The sequence below is a fragment of the Cibotium barometz genome, chromosome 60, assembly GCF_041138505.1.
Source record: "Cibotium barometz isolate CiBa-2024 chromosome 60, ASM4113850v1, whole genome shotgun sequence".
In the NCBI taxonomy this organism is placed as follows: Eukaryota; Viridiplantae; Streptophyta; class Polypodiopsida; order Cyatheales; family Cibotiaceae; genus Cibotium; species Cibotium barometz.
In genome coordinates, this window is record NC_141105.1 from 38,541,105 (window position 1) to 38,554,675 (window position 13,571).

The window sequence follows — 13,571 nt, forward strand, 5'->3', positions numbered from 1 at the left end:
AATACACCTCACATGCTTTTGAGCATTTCTTGAGAAAGCATGGCATAAGAAGACAATTAACTTGCAGGTATACACCTCAGCAAATGGTGTTGCTAAGAGGAAGAATAGAGTCATTTGTGAAGTGGCCAGGGCAATGCTCAATGAAAAGAGCATGCCAAATTATTATTGGGAAAAAGCATGTGCCACTGCAGTGTATATACTTAATAAGACACCTACAGCAACCATACATGAAAGTACTCCAGAGATGCGGCTTATAGGTTTTAGGCTAGACATTGGACACCTCAAAGTGTTTGGTTGCATAGCTTATGTACATGTGCCTGACAAGAGAAGGAGGAAGTTGGATCCTAAGGCAAAAAAGTGTGTGTTTGTTGGTTATGTATAGGATCGCAAGGCATACAAATGTTATAATCCACAAACTAGGCAAGTGGGTATCTCACAAGATGTGGTGTTTAATGAACTTGCTAGTTCGTACAAAGCAAAGGATGAGGGTGTCATTGATTCTCATGATGCTGATGTGCATGATGTGAACTTGCCACAAGCAAGTTCTATTTCTATGTCTAGGCCAGCAGAGTCTGAGAGTAGTACTATACGTCCATGGTTAGGACGCATGAGAGTGTGAGCACTGGGAGTAGTGCTGTGGATAAAGGGAAAAAGAAGATTGAAGGAATTGGAATTACAGGTTATGAGTCGTCAAGTTCACAGAGTTTGGATGAGGAACTTGGCATATCAGTTTTACGCACACCTGGTGGAAGGCAGGATAGATATGTGCCACCACATGCTAGAGTGACAGGTGTTCAGAGTGATCCGCATGCATTGCGGAGATCCCAAAGGGTCAAGTATCCAATTGACATATCGTGATTTTGCTATGCATTACGCATATATGACCTCTTTGGTGAAGCATGTGGAACCTACATGCTATACAGAAGCTATTGGAAAGCATGTATGGGAGAAGGCAATGGATGTTGAGATGGACGCTTTGGTTCATAATGAAACATGGGATTTGGTTGCATTACCATAGGACAAAAATGTTATTGGTTGCAAATGGGTTTACAAAGTGAAATGCAAGTCAGATGGTTCGGTTGAACGCCATAAAGCAAGATTGGTAGCTAAGGGTTATGCACAAACCCAAGGCTTGGACTATGATAAAACATTTAGTCCAGTTGCAAAGATGGGGACAGTGAGAGCAGTCATTGCTATGGCTGCAGCAAATGGTTGGGAAATGCATCAAATGGATGTGAAAAATGCATTTCTAAATGGTGATCTACAAGAAGAAGTTTATATGGCACAGCCAGAAGGATATGTACACCCAAGATATCCCACTTATGTATGCAAATTGAAGAAAGCTTTATATGGGTTGAAGCAAGCACCTCGTGCTTGGAGTGATAAGATGAGCAGATATCTTACTTCCCTTGGATTTCAGGTTTCTATAGCAGATTCTTTACTCTATGTGAAGAAAACAGATCATGGGATTGTCTTACTTGTCATCTATGTGGATGACTTGATTGTCACAGGGGGATCATGCTACAGATGTTATGCATGTCAAGAAGGCATTGAGTGGGCAGTTTGACATGAAAGACTTGGGTGAATTGAGATACTTTCGTGGAGTTTAAGTGATCAAAGACCATGCAGGTACATGGTTAGTGCAACGCCAATATGCATTGGATATGTTGGCAAAATATGGCATGACAGGGTGTAAGCCAATGAGTACACCTTTGGAGCAGAATATAAAGTTGCGGGCTGATTTTGGTGAGGAGTTGGATGATCCATCTATGTACAGAAAGATGGTTGGTAGTCTCATTTACATGACTATCACACGCCCGGATTTGAGTTATGTTGTGGGGCTAGTAAGCCAATTTATGCAGAGCCCTAGAAAACCTCATTTGGATGCAGTGAAACGCATTATGCGATATGTAAAGACCACTGCACATTATGGTCTTCTTTATGAGCATGGTAAAGGCTTAGATATACATGGCTACACAGATGCAGATTGGGCAGGTAGCTCATATGACAAGAGGTCTACTAGTGGTTATGCCTTTACATTTGGAAGTGCAGTGGTGAGTTGGAGTAGCAAGACGCAACCTACTATTGCTTTATCCAGTACAGAGGCTGAATATAGGGGTACAACCATTGCTACATGTGAAGGAGTATGGTTAAAGAATCTCTTGGCTGATTTGGGTGAGCCTATTGATGGCAAGGTTGTCATTCATTGTGACAACATGAGCAGCATACAGTTGACCAAGAATCCAGTGTTTCATGTGCGGACCAAACACATAGAGGTCCATTATCACTTTGTCAGAGAGAAAGTGCTGGATGGTACAGTGGATCTACAGTATGTGAAGACTGAAGGGCAGGTGGCTGACATCTTTACAAAGCCACTTAGCAGGGAGAAGTTTGAGTACTTCCGTACTATGTTGGGAGTACGTGGGATAAGCTTGAGGGGGAGTGTTGAGAGCTTTGATAGCCCAAGCTCATCTACATCTTCATCTATGGCAGTACATCATGAGCTTGAGAGGGGCTGTTGAGATTCAAGATCGATGTCACCGTGTGCCAGCTGTGCTATGTGCTGGCATGTTAGGTAGCAGCATGTGTGAGACATAAATGACTGCGTCCAGCTGGTCATAGTGTGTGGACATTAGCTAGGGTTAGTAGTGTGTGGACACAACTCATAGTGTGTCTTGTGTATTATGGATTATGGCTTTATGCATTGTGTGAGAAGGGAGATGGCTTCCCTCTATGGTTGGGGTTTGCAATATACATTAGGGTTTGCTCCTGTGTGTGTGTCTCCTCTCCCTCTACCTGTTTTTCATCACTGATGAGATATTTTTCCCCAAAAAAAAAAGTTTCACAACCGTAATAAAAAATTGCATGAAATTGTGAATATGGCCCGGGGCTTAAATTTGGCCCCTTTACACCACACTATAAATCCTTTTCTATGGTTTTTGTTTTTTTAAACACCTTATCCTTTGAAGCATATACTAAAAAATAAGGAAAATTGTATCATGTGGTCCAGGATTGCTCTGTGCCTCCGGCATCATTTTCCTTTTGCCAACTAGCTCAGCTTGTCTTTTCTCACTTCAATGCGACTAGGAGTGTGCTGCACAGCAGGCATTGTCTCTTTTGGCCACTATTGGGAAGCCTTCACTGCAATCACTGCCTCTCTTCTCTAGGCATGCTGGTTGTTGTTGCCTTACTTTCAACACTGCCTTGAGGTTCCTGCTATATGAAGAGCCTCAGTCTTTCGCTTTGCCAAAGCTACACATGATTCCATTCTTGGCTTTTAAAAACTAGCACTTATGCATTCTTTGTTACTGCATGTTCAACAGTGCCACCTTCAGTGCCGTGTGGGGCCTTTGCTACAGCTTCAACAGCTTCCATCCAGGCCATTTCCTCATAATTTTCTTTTGGCTTCCTTCGCTTGGCCTCCACAACCTCTTCCTCCTCCTTTAAGCGGTCCTTCTAATCGTCATCTCTCTCCCTCTGGATTCTCTTGTGCTCACCATACGAATCTCCTCTCTGCCTCCACTTCTTCCTGAAATAGGCTGCTTGCCTCTTTGTAACTTTGCTACTACTGCTCTGCTTATCTTCTCCATTAATCTTGTAATTGCTCAATCATCATGATCTCTCATCTTTCTCCACGCTACTATTACTATTCTTTTACTACAGACACGTAATGCTACACTTTGTAGGTGTTGCTATTCTTAGCTCTTGCTAAATCTCAACGTGTTGGCCTTGGCTCCACTTTCTCCAAGGAACCTTCCAATGTCAATGTGTGGCTTTCTTTAGGTTTTACGCATCTCCTCCTTCAGCAATGGTGACATTGCTATCACCATATGTAGCCTCATTTTTCTACAACTTCTCTGTAAATGATGTTGATTTGCCTGCAGCTTGGAGCTCTACACTACACATACCTTTTGCTTGCTGCATGCTTCCTTTAAGGGTGCTTTAATCTAGTCTCTCATTGTTTGAGACCACAAGGTGCCAAACATGTGAAAGCCCAAATGCCTCCACTCCTTACCCATCTACTATGAGCAACACACAAGTGCATCCTCCTCTTCATGCACACACATGAACTCCCCCTTGAGTTCACATTTTTCTTGCCACCATTTGACAAGCACGCACCTCCACATAAAATTCATGGGATTCACAAATCCCAACATAGCAACCCTTTTCAAATATGAGCATTCTTCCATGCTCAAACACCAAATTAGAGGCAAAAACACCAAAATACCTTCACAAATCTCTTTGGCAGCTTCTCCTTGATGACACCAAAGACTTCATAGCCTTCATACTTGCTGAAATCTCCATTTTCAGCTTCTTTGATGATGAGCAGACTTTCCATATTGCAAAACTCCATTTGCAACTCTCTTGGTGGGCAGCTTCTATGCAACCTCCTTGTTGCAAATCTCCTCTCAAACTTGAGAATGGTAGGTCCAAATCTCTCTCAAATCCTCACAAATGCAAATCCAAATGATAATATGAGTGTGCATAATTTTTTTCCATAATAACTGAAAATAATACTTAATCATATGAACACCATAAGCAAGCTAATATACATAATAATTGAAAATAATGCTTAATCATATGAACACATAAGCAAGCTAATATACATAATAATCACCATGACCAAGAGCCCACCCAAGCTCTGATACTATGTTAACAATCTAAAAATGGGATTGATCATGGGGTGAAGGACATAGATTAAGCAACATAATTAAGGTGGATTAAACCACACTAAAAACTCCATGAGAGAGAGAGAGAGATTGCACACTCAACACTTGATCTCCATGAGAGAGAGAGATTGCACACTCAACACTTGATCTCTTCTATTGCATATGTCAAATGAACCATACAATGATATAGGCTTTCTTGCCTTATCCCACTTTACACATCATCATCCATGTGGTAACTCCTTTTCCACTCTTTTGGTCAACACTCACACACCATTCAATATTACATGTGGCATTCCTATCTTGCCACAATATCTTGCACCGATATGCTCGGATGAAGAAATATCTCAACCCACGACTCCAGAAATCTCTACCCCATCCTCTTTCAATACGAGAAAAATAAGGGAGGGACATCTTCTCTAGTATCTGTACCATGGTATCACGGAACTCGAAATTTGAGGAGTGACTAGCAGTCTCGAAGATGCATTGGAAAACTAGAAACTTCGAGTAGGAATCTTCCTCTTCCTACAATCATTCAAACATCAATTCAACTTGTTTTTTTAGTAGGATGTTTTTATTAATTAGCATTATGTTAGGTAAAACATACATTGCAAAATAGTCCTTAAATGACAAATCCTAGGAGCTAAGATCGGCTCTAATACCAGTTGTTGTAAGGTTCCCCCCTTCCAAAATAGGGGAAACACTTAAGATAGTCCACTAAGTCTTAACTTGGATAAAATTTCCTATTCATCGACACCTTGACCATGTAGGGATTCAAGGATACGATTCATAGGTAAGACCTAGTCCTATCCTGCAGGGGGAGCGTGATCTTCTAAAAAATCAAATCACCCATAGGGTAATTGATCATAAATTGGGCAACTACTAGACTTTATTTCTAGAGGCAACACTTTTTTCCTCATCCATGCAAGTGGCACAGCTGCTGGCCTAGTCTTCTAGAATAGAGTTGCCCAAGAACCTATTTATCTAGCATAGGGCTTTCACTTAATTTATTGGAAAGCTACCCGACTAATCGAGTCCACCCGTCCGTAGGATGGTGCCGTAGGGGCATTCCATCCTCCCACTTTCCACCCTACTCACGCGTCAATTTGTTTTCTAATTAATCCTACCACACTGTTTGACATAAATAAACATGTTCCTTAATTAAGGCCCTTTTCACAAGGTTTGTTAAAACAGCCTTTTTCCACAGTACAATAATGCCAAAGACAAGATTTATAAAAAAGATTATACATGAATCAATTTCATACAAGCCAAACCGGCTCTCTTATTCTTTCCCTTTATACTATCGATGATCTAGAATTCAGCCTTCCAGCCTCTACATACTGGGCCTTCCAGCCTCTACATACTGAGCAAAACCCTACGGGACCATACACCTCATCGTCGGCCGCCGTTGGCGAGGACTCAAGCCGGCTTGTCGCCCTCTCAAGCTCCATCACTCAATCCTCCCGCCCCTCAGAGAGATGTCTACACACTAGGGTGGGCTTATTCACCGCACTAGCCTGGGCCCTCAGAACTAGGCAACATCATAATCTCTCGTCTCAATCGGTAAACCTTATTCTCCCAATGGTATAAGGGATACCTTGGGCCATTCCTGGGCTTTGCTAACGACGTCGCCTCGCTACACAAGCACGGAACGGAGTTAGCGTGGTCGAAGCTAGGAAAAACTTGCACTCTTTAAAGATAACAATTTCAATGCAATTCATTGAATACAACATCACTCAATTCGTAGCTTCATACAATTTTATGTCATTATTTTAAAAGAAAAACATACACATTTATTAACACTAATATTTAAAAAAAACTCGTCTTTAAAAGATAACCAAGCTAACCTGGCCACCATTTCCTTGAGGAGCTTGTAAAGGGAGGGTTGGGGCCGCATTGGGAGCATCTTCTCTAATCTCGTTGTTGCGTGCTCCTCTCGAGGTAATATTCTGACATTTTTGGGAAGGGGCAATCTTGGATGTCCTCTTGTAGGGCTCGCTGTCACGGTCAAAACGCTCCAGTCAGATCTCAATTCTGAGATCGTTTGCTCACCGTATGAGCAAAAGACCACAGCGCATGAACCCTCTCTCCAACCTCTTGCTAAATTCCATGCAAATGGGGGGGGGGGATTGTGAGATGTCCTTAACACAAAAACGTTTTGCTGAAGGGGAGAAGGGCTGCTGTAAGTCTCTTCACACGGGGGGGTAGGGGGGGAGAGAATAGTTAAGGACACTACCTCCTAGCAAGAGGGGGATAGAGGAAAATTACCTTATCTGAAAAGTGGCAAATGAGGGGGTGTGGAGAGGGGTGGCTATAAGGGGCGACTGCACAGGGACAAACGGCGGTACGGACGGCGGCAAAGCAGAGCATAAGCTACAGAGAAATGCGTGTTTTGCCCATGGAGCACCCTGTGGGGTTTATATAACTGTGGGGTACGAGTATGGGCGATGTGCAAAGCAAGGACGAAAGGGCGGTGTACCAGCAAAGGCTATAGATCAGTGGCTTGCATGGCTCAGGGAGAAAGGTACGGTGTCGCGGTTAACAGGGAAAGGAGTGGTATGCATGTACCTTACCTGGTCAAGGGCAGCATGGGTGTCCACGTAGCAGTACGTGTGGACCACACAGTGGGCGACCGTCCTTTGGTTCTTGTGCGGCCATCGTACGGGCACCCTGGTAAGTGTGTACGGTCTAAATTTTGGGGTGGGGTCCCCAAATTTGGGACGTCGGCCTCAATTTGCGTGTCGGACCGCCTTGGAGGGGGGGCGATTTTTTTTTTGTCCGAGATGTTCTCTTGGTCGTTGGGATGCAGACCGTTCGTCAATCAGACGCCGGTCGTGCATTTTTTAAGGTTTAAAGGTCGTCGCTTTTTAACTAAAAATGACTGAAATTTGCATATAAGCTTGATCCGGTGTCCGTTTTGGATACTGTAAAATTCTATATTACGGTAAAATTACGTAGGATTCCAAATTTGGGCTCAGAATTTGGAGATTCTAAGTAGAAACGACTCATTTAATAAAATCATTGATTTTTATACCATAAAAACTCATAAATTTATCTATTGCATGGATATTTCTTTATTAGTGAAGATGGGTAATCTACATCTGATACCAATTGTAAGGTTCCCCCCTTCCAAAATAGGGGAAACACTTAAGATAGTCCACTAAGTCTTAACTTGGAGAAAATTTCCTATTCATCGACACCTTGACCATGTAGAGATTCAAGGATACAATTCATAGGTAAGACCTAGTCCTATCCCGCAGGGGGAGCGTGATCTTCTAAAAAATCAAATCACCCATAGGGTAATTGATCATAAATTGGGCAACTACTAGAGTTGATTTCTAGAGGCAACGCTTTTTTCCTTATCGATGCAAGGCACAGCCGCCCGCTAGCCTTAGTCTTCTAGAATAGAGTTGCCCAAGAACCTATTTATCTAGCATAGGGCTTTTACTTAATTTGCTGGAAAGCTACCCGACTAATCGGGTCCACCCGTCCCCGTAGGATGGTGCCGTAGGGGCATTCCATCCTCCCACTTTCCACCCTACTCACGCGTCAATTTGTTTTCTAATTAATCCTACCACATTGTTTGACATAAATAAACATGTTCCTTAATTAAGGCCCTTTTCATAAGGTTTGTTATAAAACAGCCTTTTTCCACAGTACAATAATGCCAAAGATAAGATTTATAAAAAAGTTTATACATGAATCAATTTTGAAAAGATGCAGGGGGGAAGAGAGCTTGAGCTCTTGCAAGCACACACACACACACACTCACAAAACCCTAATAGAGAACACACACGGTGAGAGGCTGAAAGTCTTCTTCTTCTTCACTAAACACTCAACACACCATATACAAGATAAGAGTATACACAATATGAAAGGTACTCAACCAATACATATGAGGGTTCTCTATAGTGTGAACCCAACTAAATGAGCTGGTGCTATAACTATGCCAGTCTCTAGAATGGCTATCACACAGCCTGTCATCCCACTGGCCGCATATCACCCATGATCTCACCAACCATGCCAGTGGTGTAAGTGTGTGGGGCCTATCCCAGGTGGGTCATCAGTGTCCCGCCTCACTAGATGAGCTCGATATCTCAACACTCCCCCTCGAGCTCAACTCCATCTCATGTACACCAAGCAAAGCCCTGAATCTGCAGAGCTTCTCTGTACCCAATGCTTTGGTGAAGATGTCAGCTACGTGATCCTCTGTGTTGACATAAACAAGGTTAAGTTCTCCTGCCAAGACCTTCTCTCTCACGAAGTGGTAGTGGACCTCTATATGCTTCGTGCGAGCATGAAAAACTGGGTTCCTGGCCAACTGTATACTGCTAATGTTGTCACAGAAAATGACAACTTGTCTACTAATAGACCCAAATCTGCAAGTAGCTTTCTCAACCAAGCTACCTCACATGCTGCCATAGCAGCTCCTCTGTACTTGGCCTCTGTACTGGATAGAGCAACCGTAGGCTGCTTCTTGCTGCTCCACGTCACAGCAGCACTCCCCAATGAAAACATGAAGCCACTAGTAGATCTTCTATCTGAGATACTACCAGCCCAATCAGCATCTGTGTATCCATGTACACATATCTCTGTCCCAGTCTCATAGAATAGTTCACAATGCAAAGTAGACCTCACATACATCAATATGCGTCTCAATGCATCCAAATGTGGTTTTCGTGGAACCTACATAAACTGACTCACCAACCCAATAGCATAGCTCAAATCTGGTCTGGTGATCGTCATATAGATCAAGCTTCCTACTATGCGTCTATACATAGTAGGATCCTCCAAAATCTCTCCTTAATCTGCACTCAACTTGCCATTCTGATCCAATGGCACGGAAATAGGCTTATAGCCTGTCATACCATACTTGGACAACATGTCCAAGCCATACTGTCTCTGCAGTAATCCAATACCATGTGGTGACCTAATCACCTCAATGCCCAAGAAATATTTGAGCTCCCCCAGATCCTTCATCTCAAACTTCTGTCTAAGCAAGATCTTTACATCAAAGATCTCTGCATCATGGTCCCCCCCGTAATGATCAAGTCATCTACATAGATGACAACAAGCACAACCCCTCTATCACCATGTCTCACATACAGCGAGAAATTTGCATTGGCTACATGAAAGCCAATAGTGACAAGACATTCAAAAATCTTGTCAGACCATGCTCTTGGTGCTTGTTTTAAGCCATACAAGGCTTTCTTCAACCTGCAAACATGCTCGGGGTGACTCACATCCTCATAACCCAGGTGGCTGCAACATATACACCTCTTCCTACAAATCCCCATGCAAGAATGCATTCTTTACATCCATCTGATGTAAAGACCATTGCTTTGACGCAGCCACTACTATCACAACTCTCACTGTTGCCATCTTGGCAACAGTGAGTTTCCTCATAATCAATGCCATATGTGTGCGCATATCCTTTGGCTACCAATCTAGCCTTGTACCTATTTATGCTTCCATCACTGTTATGTTTTACTTTGTACACCCACTTGCATCCAATGGCTTTCCTGCCTTCAGGCAACTGCACTAAATCCCAAGTCTCATTTCCATATAGTGCATCCATCTCCTCATCCATAGCTTTCTCCCAACACACATTTCCAACAGCCTCATCAATGCATGTGGGCTCTACAAGTGGGCTCTACAACCTGCACAACCTTTGCCATATATGCATACTGATGTGCCACATAACCATCATATGTAAACCTCTGCACAGGGTTCTTCACTCTCCCAAATCTTCGCAGCTTTTCATTCATGGCTTCCATAGCCTTCTTTACACCAGGTGTTCTCATAGTAGCTGGGATCCCAAGCTCCTCATCAAGGCTCATCTTAGAGACTAGACTCTCCATCAACATGAGAATGCCCTGTAGAAATGTCAGGCATACCAAGGGACTCAACCACTTTCTCTTTTCCTTTACATGACGTACTAATCACATTTGCAGGACTAGTATTATGACGCAGCCTACCACTCCATGGTCTATCAATAGACCCAGTAGATGAGGACTCTCCTGGTCCACTCAAAGACTGTGATTGCTGACCTGCATTCTGTGCAACCACACTTCCACTCACATCAACCCCAACAGCTTCTTTTTCAGTAGCATACCAGCTGCTCATCTCATCAAAGACAACATCCCTGCTTACCCTCAACTCATGTGTAGCAGGGTTATAACACCTGTATCCCTTTTGCTCAAGGGAATATCCAAAAAACACACATTTTTTAGCTTTTGGATCCAGCTTAGTTCTCAGTTCATCCAGCACATGCACATGTGCAATGCATCCAAAGACTTTCAGATGAGACAAATCAGGTTTTCTGCCAGTAAACCTCTCCTTTGGAGTTACATCATGTATGGCTGTAGTTGGAGTCCTGTTCATGATGTATACTGCTATAGAAACAGCCTCAGCCTAATAGCTATGCGGCATATTCTTCTCTTCCATCAATGCTCGTGCAATCTCAGCAATGTGCCTGTTTTTTCGCTCAGCAACTCCATTTTGCTGCAGAGTGTATCTGCATGTAAACTGTCTCCAAATACCATTCTTCTTCAAAAATTCAGAGAACTCATTGGAGAAGTACTCTCCCCCTCCATCTAACCTTAGGCACTTTACATATTTCCCTGTTTGCTTTTCAACCAAAACTCTGAAATTCTGAAAGTGAGTGAACACCTCACTCTTCTCCTTCATGAAATATACCCACACTTTCCTTGTGTGGTGATCAATGAATGTCACATAGTACCTGCAGCCTCCCATAGACATGGTCTTCGTAGGACCCCATACATCTGAATGCACAACATCTAGTGCATTTCTGCTCACATATTTGTTACGTGGAAATACATGCTTTGTTTGCTTTCCAAATTGGCATGCTTCACATATTCTCTACATACCTTCCACTTTAAACTTTGGCAACCCTGTCACAATTCCTTTAGTCTGCATAGACTTCATTCTGTGCACATTCACATGTCCAATTCTTTTATGCCAAATGTCTGTGTCTGCAACAATTCCTGAACCATTTGCAAACATTGCAGCACTCATTTCAGGCATGTCTACATTCAACGTAAACATTCTGCCCACTCTGTTGCCTTTTGCAACCAACCTACACTTGTCTTTAAAGTCTTCAACATAACAACCATCAGGGTTAAACCAAACCTACAAACCCTGCTCAATCATGTGGCCAACTGAAACCAGATTCTTTGTTATGTTCGGAACGTGAAGTACATCTGCAAGGTACTTCACTTTGCCATCCTGCATAGACAATGGCACATCTCCAACATGGGCAATTGGATGATGAGCAGTGTCATCCCCTGTTTCCACAAAACCTGGTCTTTCAAGGTTTTTCATCTCCTTGAACCACTCCCCATGACTTGTCATGTGGTTCGAAGCACCTGAATCCACATACCATACATCATCTTTTTGTGCTGCTTCAACATTTTCAGACATGGCATTCACGACATGTTGCATAACAAACAACCTTTCATTATCCTCATTGTTTCTGCTTGAGGATGCATAGTTGTTCTGCTGCACTTTCCCATTTTGCATGTCAGCCTGCTTCTTATAACATTCTGCCTGCACATGTCCAGGCTTACCACAATAAAAGCATTCACGTGCATCATTATATTGCCTTTGCCAATTTCCACGTCCTCTTTGGCTCCCCCTGCCTCTGAATTTGCGTCTTCCACCTGTGTTGCTGATGTTGTTGTTGTGTGTTCTGGGACTGTTGTTGTTGCTGCTGCTGTGGCCATAATTGTGATTACCTGTTCCGCCACCTCTTTGACCGCATCCATGGCCTCCTCTACCTCATCCTCTTCCTGAACTTGTGTAGAAGGCCTGTTGCTCTGAACTGTTTTTGTTTTGTGAAGATTGTTGGTCTTCACAAGCTCTTCCTGAACTTGTGTAGAAGGCCTGTTGCTCTGAACTGTTTTTGTTTTGTGAAGATTGTTGGTCTTCACCCAAGCTCTTCTCTTCTATAATCAGCATAGACACAAAATCTGTAAAGTTGGGAATGTTTTTCCGAGTCTGAATAGACGTCTTGAACGCCTTGTATTGTGGTCCGAGACCACGTAGACAGACTTCCACCTTATCATCATCATCTCTACTGACACACCAATAGATGCAAGGGATTCCACAATACCCTTTATCTTCAATGCATAGTCATTCACAGACATGCTCTTTTTATCCACAGTATGAAGTTAATTCTTCAATTGTATCTTACGTGCCTTGGTATTTGTTTCATAGAGTTTTACCAAGGTGTCCCACGCCTCCTTGGGGGACTTGGCATCCTGATGAATGTGCCCAATCATGGTGTCCTGTATACTAATGGAGAGCCAATACATAACTTTCCTGGCTCCTTGGTTCCAGTCTTTAAACTCTTTCACATCTGCAGCAGTCGGATTTATGTCCGGCATCTCTGGTGCCTCTTCATGCTCACCTTCTGTGTAGTCCTAATAGCCCTTTCCCATCAGGAAATTCGTCAACCTGAACCTCCAAGCATGGAAGTTATTCTTATCAAGCTTCTCAGCCACAATCTGGGTTATGCCATCATTTGACATCTTACCAAACACACAATTTTACTAGAAACAGTACTCTCGTTTGTCCTACACAAACTGCTATATTTCTGCAGCGGTACTGTAGTACTCTCAAATGTCACAACCAGTGACTTCAATATGCATACATACACCCAATGGCAACTGTTGACCTCTTTGCAACACCTACAGTGTCTGCACAGCCAATCTGTCTTCCTGCAGTTCTTAAAACAGAGTTCTGCAGAGAATCGATGACTTACCCACAATGCTCGAAATCGCCTGCTTTCTGAGAAACGGAGGTCCAGACACGCCCGAAATGCGTTTTTGGCCTGAAAAAGTCTGTCCGATAGGACTTTATAGTTTCCCTATAGCTTTACTC